The following is an 11704-nucleotide window of genomic DNA, read 5'->3' on the forward strand; positions in this document are numbered from 1 at the left end:
TACATTCCTGTAAAAAAAAGTATGATTACAATTATTTTGTTATGAATTAAGCTTGATTCATTTTCGGTTAATTAGAAGTGCTGTGTCTCATTAATACATATATCTTTTTTGTCGTGTTTATTGCAATTTTTATTTTATTCATGTAACCCTAGGGGTTTTTGAAATAAATATTGACTTGACTTGACTTGATTTGTTACATGTGTGTTACACGACACTTGAGATTGCCACAAGTTCTCAAACGTCGTATAGTTGTGTTCTTTTATTCTACGTCGCCCGTCTTCGCAGCAGCAGAAAACAACTCGTCAAATTGAGTTCGAGGATTTATTTAGCATTCCATACATACAACTGCACATCGTAGCAGAACTCAAAGTAGAAGCTTTTTTAACATACAAATCACGCTGGCCTATATAGTAAATACTCAATCTCGAGAATATTCCAGACCGAACATGATACAACTAAAATTAGATGAATAGAATGGACTAGAATAGTGGCATTCTCTGTGACGTACATTAAAAGCGCCGACGCACTTAATCCGAGCGAACGCCACGAACCCACGACTCAAAACAACGTGGTAAACAACTTGTTTTGACAGGACTAGAAAGTTCACCTGCATTCTCGTTCAAACATAAATATTGTGTTTACAAAATATATTATCGGTACTTTCCCACAAAGTACAAATAAGTCAACCACACGCAACACACAAAACCGAACCAAAGTTCAGCAACGGCAGCGTTTCCTAACATTACCCCCAACACAAGAAGAAATTTACCTAATTTCTTTCAATCATTGAAACGCTACCTGTACACATATTATGTATACATAAAAGATTAAAACCCAGGTATGTACATTAGTCTGTTGGAGAATGAACACAGTTTTACTCACATACTCGGCTGAGAAAATCCGCTCCAACATTGTCTGAACCCTTAATCGATTCCACTCGCATATCAAAGTTCTGCAAGTACATCACCCACCTCATGATACGATTATTTACAAACTTTGCAGAGTTCAGGTAGGTGAGGGGTTTGTGATCAGTCTGAAGCACGAATTTCACCCCTTGGAGGTAGAGTTCAAATTTCTTGATTCCCCACACGATGGCTAAACACTCTTTCTCCATGGTCGAGTAGTTCTTCTCGGCTCCTGACAGCTTCTTGCTGGCATAGCTGACCGGAAACGGTTTACCACCATGCTCTTGCATCAGCATGGCGCCGATCCCTTCGTCCGATGCGTCTGTACGCAAGATGAACTCTTTGGCAGTATCAGGAAGGCGTAGCACCGGGTCTCGTGACATCAGGTCGCGCACGGTCTGGTATACCTTCTCCTGGGCTGGTCCTTCCACAATTGCTGCGACCTGTACTGCTTCCGGAGGTCTCTCCACATACAGTTTCAGGAGGTTAGCGTGGTAGATCTTGGACTTCTTGCCGACATTCACCTTGTAGTCGTTGATCCCTACCACGGCCTCAACCTCGTATGGGCCTTTCCACTGCATCAGTAGTTTGTTGTGATCAGTGGGAAGCAGTATCAGCACTTTGTTACCTGGTGTAAACTTCCTGTTCACGGCTTTGCGGTCGTAGTAGTGCTTTCCGCTATCCTGAGACTTTCTCAAGTTTTCTCTAGCAATCTCGAGAGTCTCCTACAGTTTCTCTCGCAACTCAAACACGTACTGGTAACTGTTCTTCACTTCAGGTGTGTCCACATCTTTCGTCCACAATTTCTTTAGTATTTGCATCGGGCCTCTCACGGTCCGCCCGTACATCAGCTCGAACGGGGAGAATCCAGTGGACTCTTGTGGCACCTCCCTGTATGCAAATAGCAAGGCATTGATGTAGCGATGCCACTGCCTTGGCTGCTCACTGCATAGTTTCTAAAGCGTATACTTCAGCGTCGCATTGAATTTTTCGACCAGCCCATTGCACATCGGGAGATAGGCTGTCGTAGTCAAGTGACGAATGCTCAGCAGCCTGTTGACCTCTTCCATGCATTCAGAGACAAACTGTGTCCCCAGGTCTGTGAGGATCTCTTCAGAAACCCCAATTCTGCTGAAAATGTCCACAAGTGCCTTGGCAACAGTCTCGGTGTCAATTTTCTTCAGAGGCACGGCTTCTGGGTACCTGGTTGCATAGTCTACCAGGGTCAGTACCCAACGATGACCCTCTTCACTTGGCGGTTTGATCTTGCCGATGAGGTCAATGGCCACCCTCTTGAAAGGTCGGTCGATCAAAGGCATCTTCTGCAACGGCACTTTCGGGACCCTTCCTCGAGGTATGGTTTTCTGGCAAATATCGCACGATCGGCAGAATCGAGTCACATCTGCATGCAGTCCTGGCCAGTAAAACGCAGCATGGATTCTGTCCGATGTCTTCTTGACACCCAGGTGACCTCCCATAATAGAGTCGTGGGCCACCTCCATCACCTGGCGCCGAAGTGGTTGAGGCACCATAACTTGACGTAATGGCTTCCCACCGTTGACTCTCGCGTGCTGGAACACTCTGTACAGGATCTTGGCCTTCACCTCAAAGTGCACAGTGCCTTCGCCCTTAGTCATCTCCTTGACAGGACGACTCCTGTACTTTGTTAAGGTCGAATCAGCTTCCTGTAGCTGAATCAGCCGATCCCTGTCCACGAAAGCAGTTGCAGAACTGTTGGTGACCCTTAGCGGCGTAGTTCTTTTGTTCTTCTTCGCCTGGGCTCTGGTCGTCACAGCGCTTACAACCTGCGGCTGGTCGCGGCGATGCACAGTGGCACTGTCATCTCGTAACAGTTTGCTGATATCTTCATTCGCGAATGGCAGTGGGTCTTCCTCCTCAGCAGCAGGCTGAACTGAGCCCATTCTCCATTCGAAATCAGGGTCATCAGGACGTCTCGCACCCCCAATGTTCCCAATTAATAGATGTTCCCAATTGATAACACAGTCTCTACTACACCTCCGATGCTTCTCTCGTCGCTGGTCACCCTCGTAGACGCAGGCTGCCACCCTCCTCGTCTAACGTGACGGCGCACTCTGCTCACGATACGTACACGACGTACCTCAGTCGTATTTCGTAGTATTAATGCTTTAGCTCCGCGACGAAGTCCTCGTCCAAACGGCAGCTAACCTCTGTAATCCCGATACACTCCGGCGTCGCTCACGACCGAGCTGCGGCGATTACCAAACTCTTCACACAGTCACACCGAATCCACGGTCCTGTAGTCCCAATACTGATCCCTCAGGATACACCCGATTGATGGCTACCTCCTGTGACTGTCTTGACACTGGTCTTTGTTGCTGGAAAACCCTTGGCGTTAAACGTAGATCTCGGCTTTGGCCCCCAATTGTTACACGACACTTGAGATTGCCACAAGTTCTCAAACGTCGTATAGTTGTGTTCTTTTATTCTACGTCGCCCGTCTTCGCAGCAGCAGAAAACAACTCGTCAAATTGAGTTCGAGGATTTATTTAGCATTCCATACATACAACTGCACATCGTAGCAGAACTCAAAGTAGAAGCTTTTTTAACATACAAATCACGCTGGCCTATATAGTAAATACTCAATCTCGAGAATATTCCAGACCGAACATGATACAACTTAAATTAGATGAATAGAATGGACTACAATAGTGGCATTCTCTGTGACGTACATCAAAAGCGCCGACGCACTTAATCCGAGCGAACGCCACGAACCCACGACTCAAAACAACGTGGTAAACAACTTGTTTTGACAGGACTAGAAAGTTCACCTGCATTCTCGTTCAAACATAAATATTGTGTTTACAAAATATAATATCGGTACTTTCCCACAAAGTACAAATAAGTCAACCACACGCAACACACAAAACCGAACCAAAGTTCAGCAACGGCAGCGTTTCCTAACAATGTGCAACATTGTTTTTTTTTATTCCCCAGCTGGTTATGAAAATGATGACAAGAATGTACATCTACTACGCTCGGACACGTGCCAAAAATCAAAAGCGTTGCTGCATTCTATGAAAAACGGGGAATGTTTTCTTCTTTATTTTAGTTGTTTTCCACGTGGAATCAGAATTTAACATCCATTACGCTTGGACTTGAGCAAATCATCAATAGCGTGGTTGCATTCAATACAAACGGAGAATGCTTTTCTAACACTTATTATCGTATTTATTCATTCATTTATTTATGTATGCATGTGTTTATTTATTTATGTATTTGTTCATTCCGTCGCGATATAAGCTTGAACGGTTGAAAACGACGTTAAACACCAAATAAAGACAGACATAATTTATTCATTTAGTTTAGTTTAGCAGGTTTTCATACGGGTAACTTGCAAACTGAACATAAAGTCCCACGCTGATGTGTGGCATGTGTTTAGATCGAAGTATTCTCTCATTCCGCAGAAGAAAACAAAATTGAAGAGATCTGTTGAGATGAACATGATCACTTACCTACAAAAAGAAGTACGGCACCTTTAACCAGTAGATTTAATGCATCTTCAACTCCCATTTTCTGGTGCCAAATCACGCCAGTCAGGCACCCAATTTGTGTTACAGACAATCAGGATAATCCCGAGTTCGGGAACCATTTCAGACGAAGATTAGATTTACAGACGCGGTGCTTATGTATGCGGCGACGCACGTCCTAGATGTCTGTCACCAGAGCAACCTTTCTTTATTGGAAAAGGACAACGGGATCAGCTATCACTATCAGAATAAGCCCAGTTGTGTGACGGAAGTAGGCCATTGTAGAAAGCTGGTTAAAAGTTTTATCAAAGAAAAACAATCTCCGACAAATTCGGTGAAATAAATTCAGTGTAAAAATATCGATGGCAATCTCGCTGGACGATTAATAGGGGAGACCGGGGCTAGTCCGCCTACTTTTATGCTTTTGGTAGCATAACTGGCGAGTTTGATGATCTAGAAGACTGATTTTTTTATTTTACACCAAAACAAATGTGTAGCTGATATCAATGTGCAGACAGTTTTTATGTGCGCATAAACATTTGTTGTACATACTGCTTTAAGTAGACCTACCCTAACGTAGGCGAACTTGCCCCAAGTCGGGGTAAGTCCACCTACAGGGTGGGGCAAGTCCGCCGCTCTCATCCCATAGTAGGTACAAGACTAGTAGTGGGCAAGCTTTAGTGGGAAAGCTTTTTTAATTCCTTTCAATATTTAGGTTCAAAAATGCCAATGACAAAATACGAAAGAATGTAACACAAAATTACGTTAGGGGAGACCGGGGCTAGTCCGCCTACTTTCATGCTTTTGGTAGCATAACTGGCGAGGAGACCGGGGCTAGTCCGCCTACTTTTATGCTTTTGGTAGCATAACTGGCGAGTTTGATGATCTAGAAGACTGATTTTTTTATTTTACACCAAAACAAATGTGTAGCTGATATCAATGTGCAGACAGTTTTTATGTGCGCATAAACATTTGTTGTACATACTGCTTTAAGTAGACCTACCCTAACGTAGGCGAACTTGCCCCAAGTCGGGGTAAGTCCACCTACAGGGTGGGGCAAGTCCGCCGCTCTCATCCCATAGTAGGTACAAGACTAGTAGTGGGCAAGCTTTAGTGGGAAAGCTTTTTTAATTCCTTTCAATATTTAGGTTCAAAAATGCCAATGACAAAATACGAAAGAATGTAACACAAAATTACGTTAGGGGAGACCGGGGCTAGTCCGCCTACTTTCATGCTTTTGGTAGCATAACTGGCGAGGAGACCGGGGCTAGTCCGCCTACTTTTATGCTTTTGGTAGCATAACTGGCGAGTTTGATGAACTAGAAGACTGATTTTTTTATTTTACATCAAGACAAATGTGTAGCTGATATCAATGTGCAGACAGTTTTTATGTGCGCATGAACATTTGTTGTACATACTGCTCACGGCGAACATGCCCCATGACAATTAGGCGGACTTGCCCCCGCACGGGCAGGCAACTCTAGTGCCAGATAGCGAGCACAACATGGGCAGGAAGAAGCAAAACTTTCGTCAGAACTCGACCTTAATTAACGCACTTTCACTCGACACCAAGACTAAGTATTTGTTCTCAGAGGTAATGCATCAAAACCTAAGTCAACTCCTATGCATTCATGTTACAAAAATGGAGAAAAACACTTTTTGTGATCTGTACTCACGATATATGGGCGCGCAACCTCTGAACTTCTGCAGGATATAGCGGGAAGAAGGGACACCACTCTCACATGGTGTGAATGACTAAAAGGTGGCAAACGTAAGAATAAACAGACAGAGACAGATGTGCCCCGGGGACGGACTAGCCCCGGTCTCCCCTACTTCCCCGTGCACTCCCATAGACGTATTCGTGTTTGTACGAGGGATAAGTACAGTACTGTTTTAGATGGAGTGTTCTCTGGAGCTGTGACATGGTGGTCAAAAACGAAGTTTGCTATACTAGTGACAGCCAAAAATAGCCCAAAATAGTAGTGGGTCTGTGTTGTGCAAATGAAGTTGGAGCTGCTGTGAAACGACACGTTACCAAGTTGACCACATACAACTATCGTTAATATTTCAGATTGTGTTGATCGTCTGCAAACAGTACTCAATGTACTGAAAATGCATGCGTTTATGATGAGTTACAAACTGTTCATAGGCTTTTTCGTGTTTCTTTCATTCCGTACGACCTGTGCTTCATCCAACAGCATGTCACAAATTACCCGCCATTTTGGCCTCTCGATTGGACGTATTTGCCCAAATTACGAATACACAAAACGTTAAATTTGTTAGTAAAAATATTGTTTAATCGCTTTAACATCATCAAGCAACATTCAGAAACACATAAAGAAGCGTAGTAACGAACACAACTGTCAAACTTATTATTTCAATCCAATGACCCTCTGTGGTACCCAACTCCAGAGATCAACCCAGATGTGATGAACCTTGGACCATTGAACGCGTCCTTACCAAGTGTGTCGACGTTCAAGAGATTCGTGATAAACACTGCTGTGCAGAAACTCCAAATTTGTAACTTTTGAAAGGAGATCAAGATTGTTAACAATTTTTGAAGTAACAAATACAAAGTTTTAAACTTTTAGAACCTTCTTTTTTTGCAGTGAAAGACCTGATTGTAAATAGTTTTAAGCATGGAGCTTGCCGTGTTAACAGAGAAAGGAAACAAACTTGCATCTGTCTCGAATAGCAATATCATCTAAAGAGACAATAACAAATAATAACCAACCAGCCAACCAAAGCGGGATGAGAGCATCCTTTAACACTTTCTACCCCACCTATGTTGACCAAGTTATATTTGGCCGAGACCAGCTGTGCTGCAGCAGGTCACTCAGAAATGTAGTAACTGTGTATCAACACGCTGGAATGCAGGCGTTAGATGGACGTTACAGTAAACGATTGAGAGGATATGTGACCCTCCACCACGGAATGAGTCGCATGTCACCTTTGCATGATTTTCATATTTTTACATTTTCCTAAAGAGTTTGTTTATGCTCTATCCAGTGAAGAAAACCTTTTTAGAAAAGAGCGAAAACTTGTCGAGTTACAAGCCTGTGACTAAGGTGACCCTCATACTGTTACCAGACATCCCCCAGACTTATATTAAATCTAGCGCAGAACCGTGCGAGGTGACATACGACTCATTCCGTGGTGGAGGGTCACATATATCCGTACCTGGTGAGATAGAGCCATATGAGTGGATACGGATATATCCGCACCTGGGAGACAATGAGTCAACACAAACAACTCACTTGAAGGGATACCATTGGTCTGACCGTTTCGGGGGGAGTTCATGTCGAATTTGACGAATCTGAAGAATCTGATAAATCCACTGTACCTTAACCTAGATGCACACGGCACGATGTTTTCAAAAACGCACCACAGGTATAGGAATGAATTAAATCAAAGTAAGTGAATGAGCTTCAGGGCGCTGCCTCTCTTGGATGTTGGAGGGGAAAAAAAGTAGCCAAGAAGGGCCGCCTGGTGGAGAGACGGGACACACACACAACCCCAGCAGTAACGTTCATCACGTACACAAACAAGGAAAGTAACTCTTAAACTAACCAACCCAAAGAGAGCTCTTTCTTTGTCTATTCTACATTTCCATTAGCATTCAAACCACTTTCTTTTACCAAGTGAAGGCAGTATTGTAACGCAGAATCATATGGTATCATTTTGGAAGCGATCTGAAGGCCTTTTCGCTTGGGTATTAACCCTGCAAGCCAAAACGTCAACAGCTCGGCTGCTTACTATGCAACATGGGTTTTTGTTTTGTTTAACTGATTTTGTGTCACCTATGTCAATCTACTGAGATCCTCCGACCAAAAATGTATCTATGCATACAATGCAGCTAATTCTTGGTGGCTTTATATTGTGCAAAGTCGTCCCGATGCAAGAACGTTTTTGAATGTTGGTCGCATTTTTCGATACCCCACGGGACAAGCGGATGATCAACCGCGAGAGGATTGAGGCACTTCTGAGCTCATTTGTAACAGGCATTAAAACTTAAAAGCAGATTCTAATATCGAAAGAAGCTTAGAATCAAAGCCTTTTCATCGAACATTACTGACACAAATTTGCCAATGCATTTCAACGGATCTCTCATTACCCCCCTCCCCCCCCCCCCCTTGTCTCTCTCTCTCTCTCTCTCTCTCACTATCTCTCTCTCTCTCTCTCTCTCTCTCTCTCTCTCTCTCTCTCTCTCTCTCTCTCGCTCCTATTGTGTGTGTATATGAATGTATGTGTGTGTGTGTGTGTGTGTGTGTATGTGATTGTGCGTGTGTGTGTGTGTGTGTGTGTGTGTGTGTGTGTGTGTGTGTGTGTGACTTTGAACTAGAAACAAAAACTACTGGTCATGCCGCCCTGACATTAGGTTGTGATTAACTCCGTACCATTAACTGATTCAGGGAAAGTCACATCTTAAAAAGGACACATGTTCATAAAATGCCTACTTCCATATCAGCTGTGTAAGTAAGTTTGATCCATTTAATTTTTTTTAATTTATTTCTGGATAAAATCGGAATTTGATTCTTTTAATAGCATTGGAGCTCCGATCTCAGCAAGATGAAATTGAAATCGGTGTTTAATGACCAAAGCTTTGCGTTTCATCCAGCTGAGATTGCAATTCTGATCTCAGCGAGCACACTTACATTCTATCCAGATTCCAATCTAAGCTGTGATACACGTTCTTGTGGAAAATAGTTGACAACTCCCAACCCTCTCTCGCGGGCGGACAATGGAAGCCTTTGACAAGACTCTGGAACGTGTGTGTGTGTGTGTGTGTGTGTGTGTGTGTGTGTTTGCACGCGTGCGTGTATGTGTAATATTTTTAGTGGAAAATAAAATGTTGTTATTGTTATTGTTATTGTTGTACTGATTACCCGACTTTATCTTTGCGTTCCAGGTTTTGAACGTCTTATCAAAGTAATCCAAAACACATAAAAACGTATTTTTGCAGGTTTAACTCTCTCTCTCTCTCTCTCTCTCTCTCTCTCTCTCTCTCTCTCTCTCTCTCTCTCTCTCTCTCTCTCTCTCTCTCTCTCTCTCTCTCTCTCTCTCTCTCTCTCTCTCTCTCTCTCTCTCTCTCTCTCTCTCTGCGAAAATCAAAACAAAAAGCAAAAAAATTCTACTCTCCAAGCTAAAGCATGTATGCCTATCTATTCACATGTTTCCTTTCGTACCAAAAGCGTTTCCGTTCGTACACATTCCTTTGATCAGGGAGAAACAGGCCCCTACTACAAGTTATGTGTGTTCCAATGGTCGTTATATAGCACAGAGTACGCCTACGAGTGATATTGGACCTATGTGAACCATAAGACGTATTGAATTTGCATCCACCAAAATCACGAACGTCATATAACGCGTACGAACGGAAACAATTTGATGAAAGTGGTACGAACGGACACCTGTTTTCGTCAAAACTGTTTGATGCAAATTCAATACATCTTATGGTTCACATAGGTCCAAGATCACTCGTAGGCGTACTCTGTGCTATATGACGACCATTGGAACACACATAACTTGAAGTGTGGGCCTGCTTCTGCCTGATCTAACGAATGTGTACGAACGGAAACGCTTTTCGTACGAACGGAAAAATGCACTTTTGTACGAACTGAATCATGGCGTATGAACCGAATCGGCATGTTTTCAAAAGACAAGTGATTGTCCACAAGCCATGGGTTTCTATAAACTTCCTTTCAAGCGATATGTCGTAACAGGCAATGGTTTTGGTGATCATGTCCAAATCAGGGGTCAGATTTATTAACAGAGCGAGAAAAACAAGAAAATGTTAAAAAATCTGGCAATTCTGCCACATTTGGCCCGCGTGTGTTATCACGAGGATTACTAGCACCTTGGGACTCATCGTACACATAGCCCAACCAATTAGCTACCTATTTCTTGCAATATCACACAAGCGGGCTGCATACACTACTTACTGCCACGTTGTTTCCCCAAGCAAGTGCCAAAAATGAGGCTGTATGAACGGAAACATCCTGCGTACGAACGAAAACATCCGGGGTATGAACGGAATCAGTTGACACATCGTGTGCAGGGATATGTCAGTTGAGGGTACCTATCGCTAACACATACCAGGTAAATGAATCACACGCGACTGGTTTTTTGGGACACCGTTATCAGTTTACACTGTCTCATCGGCACGACATGTCTGACATAAGACGAGACCTGCTGCGCAGAGGTTTGTTGAATTTTACATTTACACACTTTCATTGTTCGCGTGTGTTTTGTACTCCACTGCTTTGTGCACTTTAATGTATTGTTTTATGAAGTGCTGTGCACACGTTCATGATTGATCGGGTGAAGGTGGTAGGATGTGGGGTATGGGGGAGGGGGTGTACACAGTACAATAGTTTGTACATGTGTTGTACGTTTTACTCTGTGGGTTTTCGTGTTTTGTTGTATGTAGTGTCGTACATTCTGTAATTATAGTGTCTTTTCTGTGTGGGCAGATTTCTTGTACGTGTTCTTAACGTTTGGCTATGTTAATCCAGTCAGAACGTTTGCGTGTATTTCGTACATTCCTGCTTCACACCGGTTTCCCAGTGAAATTGTCTGCATTACGATGTAAACGTGCGTGCACCTGTACAGGTTGTCTAATAATTATTGAGAATTATTGTTTCGCTTTGAGTAACTGTAAAATTAACAGCACATACATGTTTCTGATATGAAATTAAAGAAGGCTTCTTTTCTACTTACACATTGAAACAATATATCTGTATCTCTTGTTTAAAATCAGAGGCAAAAATTCTCAATAGTTTATAGACAAACTGTATGTGTATATTTGTGTGTGCCTATGTAGTAACCGACACTTCACACGAACACCTCTGTCATTATCAATGCAAGTTCATGAACTCTTGCTGGGTGGGGCAACATTGATAAGAAAATCTGACGTTTGTGTTTCATTACCAGTGAATAGTAACATTTTATTTTTGTGTTCAGACTGCTGTTTTGTTTGTATCCCTCCCAATGACTTTTTAACATGAGAGACATTTGCTATCTCCCTCTGTGTTGGTTTCACTTGTTCCTACACGTCGTATGAGGCTCATTTACCTGGCTAAAACACGTGTTCTTTCTTCATAGTAATGATCTCCATGGCGACAGTTGTCAAGCACGTAGACTATCAGTGATCGTTACTGTGTGTGTGTGTGTGTGTGTGCGTGTGTGTGTGTGTGTGTGTGTGTGTGTGTGTGCGTGTATGATTCTGTATGTGTCTGTGTATGTGTGTGTGTGTGTGTGTGTGTGTGTGTGTGTGTGTGTGTGTGTGTG

General features: G+C 43.0%; 2 protein-coding genes across 3 annotated transcripts in view; one reads left to right on the forward strand and one right to left on the reverse strand.

The window, feature by feature from the left end:
- LOC138965511 (uncharacterized) overlaps positions 1-11704 on the reverse strand; it is a 422657-nt gene that overhangs the window by 401882 nt on the left and 9071 nt on the right. The gene's annotated exons all lie outside the window — the stretch shown is intronic.
- Positions 10490-11704, forward strand: part of LOC138965406 (uncharacterized) — a 4860-nt gene continuing 3645 nt past the window's right edge. The window contains exon 1 of one of the 2 annotated variants that reach the window (XM_070337555.1): positions 10490-10616. The gene's annotated coding sequence lies outside the window, so the exon portion shown is untranslated. The remainder of the gene's footprint in view (positions 10617-11704) is intronic. The other variant, XM_070337562.1, reaches the window with a different exon arrangement.

Source organism: Littorina saxatilis, linkage group LG1 (genome assembly GCF_037325665.1).
Source record: "Littorina saxatilis isolate snail1 linkage group LG1, US_GU_Lsax_2.0, whole genome shotgun sequence".
NCBI classification, from domain to species: domain Eukaryota; kingdom Metazoa; phylum Mollusca; class Gastropoda; order Littorinimorpha; family Littorinidae; genus Littorina; species Littorina saxatilis.